The sequence below is a fragment of the Vitis vinifera genome, chromosome 11 (assembly GCF_030704535.1).
Source record: "Vitis vinifera cultivar Pinot Noir 40024 chromosome 11, ASM3070453v1".
NCBI lineage: Eukaryota > Viridiplantae > Streptophyta > Magnoliopsida > Vitales > Vitaceae > Vitis > Vitis vinifera.
Genome location: NC_081815.1, coordinates 14,263,480 through 14,274,094, shown reverse-complemented (window position 1 = coordinate 14,274,094; position 10,615 = coordinate 14,263,480).

Here is a 10,615-nt window from a genome sequence, read left to right as displayed (position 1 = left end):
ATGAAAACTAGACAGGATAATGACATGATTGATTATACAGGTGCATTCTATGCCGAAAAGGTATTGAACTTTCATGACCGATCGAACTGGGTGCAGTCTACAACGAACACCAGACAGGACAACGACGTGACAGACTAGATCAGGTGCCTCCTTTGACTAAAACTAGATAGGACAACGATGTGACTAATCATACAGATGTGGTTTGCTTTGAAAAAAAAAAAAACTAAGTTGTCGTGACCAATCCAACTAGGCATGATCTGTTATGAAAACTAGTGAGAACAACGAGATAATTGATTGTATAGGTTTGGTATATGTTGAAATCAAAATTAAACAATCGAGACCGATCGAACCAAGTGTTGTCTATGACGAAAACAAGACATGACAACGATGTGGTAGATTATACAGGTGTGGTCAACATCGAAAACAATACTAAACTTTCGTGATTGATCGAATCGAGTGCCGCCTACGATGAAAACTCAATAAGACAACTACGTGACTAATCATATAGATGTGGTCTACGTAAAAAATGAAATTGAGCTACCATGACCGATCGGATCGGCTATGGTCTATGACCAAAACCATACTACCATGCCGAAATCAAAACTGAACTGTTAGGACCTATCAGACCGAGTGCAATCTATGATGAAAACTAGATAAGACAATGATGTGACTAATTGTGCAGGTACGTTATACACTGAAAACAATACTGAGTTATCGTGACCAATTAAACTGGTTGCAGTTTGTGATGAAAACCAAATAGGAAAATGATGTGACTTATCGTACAAGTGTGCTATAAGTTTTCACGATATTGAACTATTATGGTTGATTGGCTCAAGTGCCAAATTTGATGAAATCTAACTAAGACAACTACGTGACTGATTGTACAGATGCGGTCTAATCTGAAAATGAAACTGAGCTACCGTGACTAATTAAAACGAGTACAGTCTATGATAAAAATAGATAGGATAACTACGTCATTGATCATATAGGTCTGGTCTACGTCAAAACCAAAATTGAATTGTTGGGACATATTTGACCGAGTGTGGTGTATGATGAAAACCAAACATGACAACGACATGACTGATCATATAGGTGCGGTTTACACCGTAAATGAAACTGAGTTATCATGACCGATTAGACAAGGTGCCATCTATGATAAAAACCAAGCAACACAATGACATGATTTAAGATAGAGCCCTTAAAAGCATGACATGATGTAACAAATTTAGAATTTATTAGTTATTTAATGATGTTCCAGTTTCATTCTTACCTATCCTTATTCCATGTATTATACTTTATGAGCATTCTTGCATGTGTCTTTTGCATTGTACGTGACTTAGGTGCATTAGGAGTTGCACAAAAGATCTAAGTCATGGGTTCCTTGTAAATAGATGACTTGTTCATAGTCAGTTCATGGGCCTAGTGAACCCATTAAAGACTGTAATGCACCACCTCCTAATTGGAGGGATGGGTGGTCTTGGTTATTGGGATGGGTTTCCCATGGTGAGTGCACTAGTGTGTAGGGTTGCACATTGGACAAGACCTATGGTGAGTTATGACTTAAGGTTATCAAGTAGTCATGACTCCACCAAGATGTTTCATTATGTTGTCTCTCAACCTTGAGAGAATATTGAGATTGTGCTATAGTTAGCTGTGGCTTTGACCTATGGGTGAGATTGTAAGCTGATCATATATTCCCTGTGGATTTGATCATTGTTAATGGAAGCCGATAGCAATAGGTATTCTCAATAAAGACACCATGATATCTCTTGGGATTAGACAGTGTGTCCCCTTAGGTGATCCTACGGAGGTGTGTTCATGGTAATTATGGCCATAGTAGTTCCTTAAGTGGAACTTGACATAGGCTCTTTGAGAGCTAAGATATGTCAATTGAACACACAATAGGAGGATCTATAACTCAAGGATGGTAGAGGTAGTCTTGAAAGGCTGATAACTTTCACCTTGTTAGATTAAGGACACCAATTCATGGGGAGACTGAACACAATGGATAGCAAGTCACGGACCTGAGCACTTAGTGTCTCGTTGTTATTTGCATAGGATACTAAAGTTCAATTGATTCTCTATAGTAGGATAATGAATCAACTTTAGAATTGGATTTTGAGGGAGCTAGTATTCCTATGGGTCCCAATGGTCCCCGTTCTAGGCTCATATACCTTATTGTCATTGGTTATGAGGGTCAAATTGGCTCTAGGTTCACTATTATGCATAAGGATATTTTGGTAATTACATAAGGTTGCATAGATGTAAGTGAATAAGGTCTCTAGATTGGGCTAATTGATTAATTAATCAATTAAGACCCCGTTTTGGGCTAGATTAAGTAAACCAAGCCCTTGGTGGGCTCAAGTCACTTAAGTCCACTAGGAAACCCTATAAATACCTCCTTAGGGGTTAGAGTTTCCATAGTTTTTCTAGAGAGTTGTCTTCCATCTCCAAAGAGAGAAAAAGAGTCATAGCCTCCACATTTTCTTCCATCCCCATTGGAAGTTTGTCAAGCTCAAGGTTCCAGTCATTAGGTGGAAGACTTTGGGTTCACAAGAGTTCTAAGATTTTGTTCTTCATCTTCACTACATGGATTTGATTCGAGAACATTCGAGTATGAGGTATGGTTTTCATTAGCACTTTTTGAATCCTTTTAAAGTATGAAAATGTTATTTTTTTTCATTGTGCATAGGATTTAGAAAAAGCCTAGGATAGTTATGCATGTTCCTAACTTGATCTAGACTTAAGAAATGGAGAGATCCGGGTTTTTCCCTTCTTATGACCAATCGTACAAGTAGGGTCTATGCTGAAAATGATATTGAGTTATTGTGACTGATCAGATTGGGTGACATCTGTGACAAAAACCAAATAGGACAACGATATGACCGATCATACAAGTGCACTCTACACCGAAAACAATACTGAACTACCATTACCAATCGGATTGGGTGCCAATTGTGACAAAAACCAAATAGGATAACTACGTGACTGATCGTACATGCATATCATTTTTTTTAGATCATATATTGCTTATCTTTAGTTACTTTAGCTTGTTGGACATATGATGTACTGACTGATACATTTGACATATGATATATGATATGCCTATATATTTTATGACTTACAATGGATGTTCCTTGTTGCAATACTCTTTAATATGTCTTGATCATCTTGTTTTAAATTCTTAAATATTAATTGTTGATCCATGATTGGTTTGAGGGGGAGATTCTTTTCCTCATAGATAACCAAGGTTTGTCATCATAAAAAATAGGGAGATTATTAGCCCAAGGGTTCTCCTAATCACATTTTGATGATAACAAACCATGGTTAAGTTGCTAATTGATTCGTTCCCAATTGGTGTACCTTGATTTTGGTCCTTAAACGGGAGTAATCAACAAAATTTATAACCTATATCACCATGTACTAGGATAGCTTCAGCTAGCATAGCATGGTGGCTCTAGGATCGTTCACTGGGAAGGGTTTTCAACTTACTCCTGATATTAATTCAAAGTTGAATTGGTGCTTTTTCATTTCAAGGTTAGCTTTAAAATAAAACATAATCTTTGGTTGAAAAAGGATTGGTTTTAAACTAACCAAAAATAATAGTAACTGAAATTACTAATAAAGAAAAGTGTTTCTTGGAGTTTTAGGATCACTGGGATCAGGTTCCTAATACAAAAATAGAGTTCCGGTCACTTGAATCTTTTCCTCGCATTGGAGAATTAACATATAGTTATTTCTCTAATCGGTGTGGTACAGATGCTTCCCTTTTATGGATTCAAACACTAAATCTTTTTCACTGATTCATCTTGCAATGGCTCGTGCCTCTCACCTAGCATTTACCATTCAAGGTGATCCTTAACCTTGGATTTCCCTTCTCAAGCTCGCAAGAGATAACTAATGGATGTCTCCTTAGAGTCCAAAAGCTTACCAAGTGTTGGCTATTCTAGAAAATCCTACCTTCAAACCACCTCCCAAAGGCTTGTAAGAGATAAACTAGTGCATCTCAATGGATGGAGATCACTTGCCTTACCAAGTGTTGGCCTAGGTGATTTAAAGGCGTTTTAAGTTAACTAAAAACATAGAAACCATTGACGGGTCACACTTTCTCTTTATTAAAAACTGAAACAACAAAACTTCCAATTTTTGCATTCGACACCTTACCCAGGTTTCTTAACTCCAAGAGACAAAAAGTCTAGCCACTCATTCTCTGAGGAAACATCCTCAGAGCTTGTTTGGCTAGTAAGAAAAATACAATCAAAATGAGTAGGTAAGGTAGAGCAAAGCTCTATGTATTACTTCCTTCAAAACTATACAAAAAGTGGTCTCGGAGAACAAGCTCCTAAGATGTCTCTGTAAAGAAAAATTACAAACTATATATATGAGGTTATTCACCCTTTATTCTTACTTATTAACTAAGGAATTTTATGATTGGTGGATTACAAGGAGAGAATGGAGATTTAAACAACAAATATCCGAAGAAAAAAATCTAAAAGAGTCGGTCGCAAATATTTGGAAGCACTCAGGTGGATTTCGCAGGCATGCAAGATGGGCCGTGAAATTTCACAAGCTGAAAGTCTCCATTTCGCAGCCAAAGGCTGATTTCGTAGATAGCACCTTGTGATTTTGCAGCTGCGAAATTGGCCTTCAACTTGGTGTGATTGGCTTCCAATGGCTATAACTTCTTCATTTTAGCTCCGATTTGCATACCGTTTGATGCGTTGGACTTTTGACTTCCCGAGCTTCAAAACGACATATAGTATACATGAAATGGACTCTAGGAAGTACTCAAAATGTGTCCAACAGTTGCTATCCTCTTGAATTCTTCATGTTAGATTTCTCTCTTTGCTTTCCCTCCTTGCATTCATGATTTGCTTTTGGCAAAGGACTATAAAGCTTCAAAGCTTGGGTTCTTCACGGAAACGAGCTTCCAATTGCTTTTCAACGGATTCTATAGAACTCTCCTTAATCTTGGATTGCTTTGGTGATAAAAAAGCTATCAAAAACACCAAAACTTAACACAATTTGATTAGAAACACTTGCAAGGGTCCTTAACATGCCAATTGAGTTAAAAGGTAATAACTACTACTCAAAAGTGTTTAAAAGAGTTAATCACAAGCTACAAAATAACACTTTTTGAGTAGTTATCACTCCCCCCAACCGACATATTGCTAGTCCCTTAGCAATGAAGGAGAGAAAAAGAAAAATAAACAATAAAATAATTTACAACATCATGCTGGTCACTTCAAAAAATTTTAAGTGGCATGAAGATCAAACTCTCACATGGAACATTAAAGAAATAAAACCCACATTTCAACAGGAGTTACCAAATATCTTGCCTAATCATAATTCATGAAGAGAAAACATTATGCAAATTTAAGCTTTTAAAATAGTTTCCACTTCCATAGGGCCAAACCTTACTCTTCCACAAAAATCTAAGTGTTACTTGATAGCTTCCGAATATAGTATGTTGAACTAATCTCTCCCCCCAACCTAGTTCTTTTTCAACACTTAGCAAATTGACAAAATTTAATAGGCTAAGAACGCACCCTTTTGTTTCACAATTTTTTTCATTGTAGGAGTACAAGGCTTAAAGGTATCCTTTTCTAAATTGTCCATGTAACGGGGGTCCATCGATGACTCCCAACCAATTAAGGTTTAGGGCATCAAGCTTTAAGGATCTTTCAACCACTAACTCCTCAGATTTTACCCCGGACTTTTGAGATTGAATTTTAATGCCCAAGCACCTACAGTATGTTAAACTCCACCTATTCACCCTTGTAACGAGCATTGAGGTCGTTGACTCCCAACCAATGAATGCTTGGGTGTGGACCCCGCATTTTGGCTCATGCGTTTCCCACTCGGTGGCGAGCTCGATTTTTATTTGAAAATTTGATTTTATTTATTGTTTGAAAAATGACTTGGAGTCGCCACTTATTTTTGTTTTATTTTTAAAGGGTAAACAAAATAAGAAAGAAAAACCCTAAGTGTGACTCCTTATTTTGGAAAAGGTGGTCAGTGAAAAACCGGATTGGGTTCGGGGGTTAGGTTACTTATCGAGAAGGTACGATAAAGACCGTAACACCCCTTTAAGTCCCTAAAGTTGGGTCTCTACTAATGAGATGAAGCAATTATGGCATCTCATAAGGAAATCAATGACAACTCGAATCAATCATGCACATGTGAGAATCAATACATGTATATAGAGTGAACAGAGTGATAATAGGTGCGTACCTGGGCAACGAGCCGTTATGCGCTATTAAGAGAGGGGGTTAGTGCACAATTAAAGAATAATCTCATGCATGTCTTAGAGTATAATAAAATCAATCATGTATGATAATCAAGTCAATCAATCAGTCAATTAATCGATCATAAAATTATGTATATGGGGCCCTCACCAAAGCCCGTTTATTTTTGCATGAATTGTTTCCATAAATTCCATTATTCGAAATTACGGAATTTGATTCTTGCTTAGTTTAAAACATTTTTTTTAAATTAGAGAAGTTATAAAGTTGCATGCTAGAAAAAATGATGGCAGCAAAATTTTATTAAAAATGCGACTTTTAAGACCTAAAAACTTTAAGATGAAAAATTTGGAGACTTGAAATTATTTAAAAAAAGAAATTGGAGGAATTATCTACAAAATAGGACTTAGGAAAATTATTTGAAAAATTGGATTTGGAAAAACTATTTTTAAAATAAAAAATGAAGAAAATGAAGATGACATGTGGCCCAATGAGGCCATGCAAACCATATAGAGGTGAGATTCCAAGCTTAGGGCATTTGGAGCATTGACTGCGTATTATTCCATCTCTGCCTGTAAAGAAGACTTCCTAAAGTTCTCTTCTGTTCTCCCTGCCCTTTGACGTTCTTGTTTTTTACTTTTTGGTTTTTCCTAGAAAGCTAGTGACACCAACAATGTCATCCTGCTTCACACCAGAATGGAACCTAGAAAATTCAGCCTCATCCATATCTGAGCTCCTTGCATCAGCCATAACTTGAACTTTAGCACCATCACCATACAAATCATAAAAAATAGCTTTGAAGAGAATGACCGTCTGCTCATTATTCGCCCAACCAACGATACTGTGACGTCCTCAAGGTGATCCCTATTGCTTAAGGCTCCATATTTCTCTTGTTCTACAGCTTCAAGGAATTCTAGTATCATGTGGAAAATTCAACTCAAGATAGTTGGAAAGGCAATCCAATTCACAAGGAGTCGTTGGAATTGAGAGAGTAACTTCTTCAACAGGTACGTAATATTATTCGAGACATGACATTGGACTGGAACGTGGTTCATTTCTTTGACCAGATTATTCAGTCATCAGATATTCCACTCTTGTATGTGAAACGGAATTAAACAATTCACTCACAGACCGGTAGCAGCCTCAAATTGGTCAGTAGCCATCAGCACGTTCAGCAATGCAGTAGGTGCGGTTGTTGACGAAATATTAATATACATAAAATTCAAGAGGTCTATTAGGACATCGAGTTTGGTGAGCGTGTGGAGGAACTTGGCGAGAACAAAACAACACTATTCCAGGCCCTTTCGGAAGATATGAACATGCACTTGAATAGCTGGAACAATCTAGGCAAGAAAGCATTGATGGAGACGAGAACAAAGCTTGAGGAATAGTGGGAAAATTTCCTGACGTATTCACGTTTGCCAGCAGCTTTGAAGCCCCTGTAACTGATTGTGATGAGCTATATCCTCTCATGCTAGCACGAGAATCAGTAGAAACCATTACACTCTCCTTAAAAAAAAAAAAACAAGAGTTGTGAAGAAATGGAGCTCTTATCCTTGATAATGGGGTCACCAACTTCACCGCTACCAAGAAGACGCTGTGAGTGCCAATCCTGCATAACCCAAGCTGCAGCATCCCTTCATGCTCTGCCTGATCCTGAAGCCTTATTTTCAACATTCATGGGCTTCTGTCAAGGAAAAAATAGGAACACTAAGCTCACCGCCATGTGTTTTATGCCTTTCATAATCCAAAAGTGCCTTCTCATAAAAACCTCGAAATATCCATGAAATAGTAGTACATGTCTTTGGGGATTTAAAGGACTCTCCCACTTGCCGCCACAATTTGCATGAGGTCACCTTGTTCTCTTGAAGATGGGCTTCAACTACGTACAGGCATATCCATGTCCATTGCAATCTTCAATTGTTCTTTATTCTGAATGCTGAATTCTTGGTTTTGATGGACAACTCCAACACTTTGCTTCCTCGGAGAATCCAGCTGTCCTTGAGAACTACCAGCAGAACTAGGGTGAGTCAGTTGAAGAAAATCATTTATGCCAAAATGAGCATTCTCAGGGACACTCAAATCCTTTAGTAATGCCATGGAAGTTAAATGATTATTCTCAGATCCATTACTAATTAAACTTAGGTGAGATGCAAGGCTCAATACTATCAGGCCTCCATCTTTGCGTACAGGGACGATGGCATCCAACTCATCAATGAACACCACAACGGGTACAGCTTGGCAAGCTGAATAAAAAAAATGTCATGCAATGCTTGCTCACTCTCTCCATAGTATTGACTAACAATTTCAGCTCCATTTATAGAGAAAAGGTTGACACTAGCATCACCAGTACATAATCGAGCCAAAGAAGTATTTCCCGTACCATGTGGACCATGAAGAAACACTCCTTTTGTAGTTCACAAACCCATTCTTGACAGAGTGTTTTTCACTCATGTGGAAATTACGATACCCTTTAGGACTACATATTCCTCTGATAGACCACCCAATTTAACAGCACTTCTAGCTTTGAAATTCTTAAATTCAAGTTCCACCTATGGTGGACATCCTTTCTATGAGTCTCAGATGATGAATTTGATGACAAATATAAATATAATTTTGTTTCACGGTCTATAACACAAGCATCATCCACATGGACTCACTGAATCAGGAGCTTGAGAGAACAAACCATGACTTCTTTCGTCTATCAAATCATGACTATCACTATCAGGTGACAATTTAATAGCACCTCTCACACAGAAAGTGCAAAGTTCTGAAAGTATTGGGATTGTCATAAGATTCCCAGTGAGTAAACAGAGAGAGTATAACCATGAAGCAGCGCATGACTGCAATCACCAGTCCATTGAACCCAAGATTTGGCCCGAATAGCTCCCAAACATGATTTCAACCAATACGTTAGAGCCTCAGTTCAAACACTAAACTAAGCCCTCAAACAAGATGCCATGGAAACCCCCACAGAGTGATGGCCATGGCACTTCCTTGACTAGGGGAACTCCAACTCAAGGAATGGGCAGTAAAGCACGTGAATCCCAAAGGCCTTGCTACTAAGCCTTTTCAAAGACACCCCAATGCAAGCAACCAACCCCAAACATGATACTCACACTAAACACATTAGAGACGAAAGACACAGTGAAGGAAAACAGAGCATGTGAAAGAAGAAATAATACGATTAAATCTAGCTCTCTTCCATGAAAATCACTGAGAGCTAAGAACCGGTGGGAGGTTCTTAACTGATTTTAACACAAACCAATAGCAGAACCATAATGCAACACATGCAGGAGAAAACAGAGTCTAAGCAAATGGAAACTAAGAAACGGGTTCAACACGTTAGACAACCAACATAAGCATCCAAGTGTTAGGAAGAAGCATCAAATGACTGAAATAATGGAGAACTTCGGGTGTAAAAATAGCTAAACCTGAGCGATCCTTTCGATCAAAAGTCGTTTGGTTCTCAGCAAGTCGCAACTTCTCTCCTCTGTTTCCTCCTTTGCTTGCTCACTCCCTCCACCTTCTCTCTGATAGTTGCTTTTAAGGAATACCTGATTCGTGCCCAATTGGTGTATCAGCTGATTCATGTCCAGCTGGTGCTCCTTGATGGAGGGAGTAATCAACAAAATTTATAACCTATTACACCATGAACTAGGGTAGCAAAGACAAAGCTACTATAGTATAGCGACTCTAGGATCGTTCACTGGGAAGGGTTTCCAAATTACAAATGATACCAATTCAAAGTGAATTGGTACTTTTTCATTTCAAGGTTAGCTCAAGAAATAAAACAAAAACTTTGATTGGTAAAGATTTAGATTTAAAATAATTACAAAGCAAGTGATGGAAATTACTTAGGAAGAAAAACATTCCTTGGAGGGTCAGGTTCACTGGGGAGGTTCCTCATGCAAAAGACATAGCTCAGGTCAATTGGTTCATTTCCTCGCGTGAGATAATCAACATATAGTCAATTCTCTAACCGGTGTTGTACAGATACATCCTTTAATTGGATTTCAGCTTTAATTCTCTCTCACTGATGCAACTTGCAATGGTTCATGCCTCTCACGAGCACTTACCATTCAAAATGATCTTTAACCTTGGACTTCCCTTCAAAAGCTCGCAAGAGATAACTAATGGATGTCTCCTTGGAGTCCAAAAGCTTACCAAGTGTTGGCAATTCTAGAAAATCCTACCTTCAAGTCACCTCCCAGAGGCTCGCAAGGGGTAAACTAGTGCATCTCCATGGTTGGAGATCACTTGCCTTACCAAGTGTTGGCCCAGGTGACTTTAAGGTGTTTTAAGTTAACTAAAAACATAGAAATCACTAAAGGATTTCTCTTCCTCTTCATTCATGGCTGAAACCACAA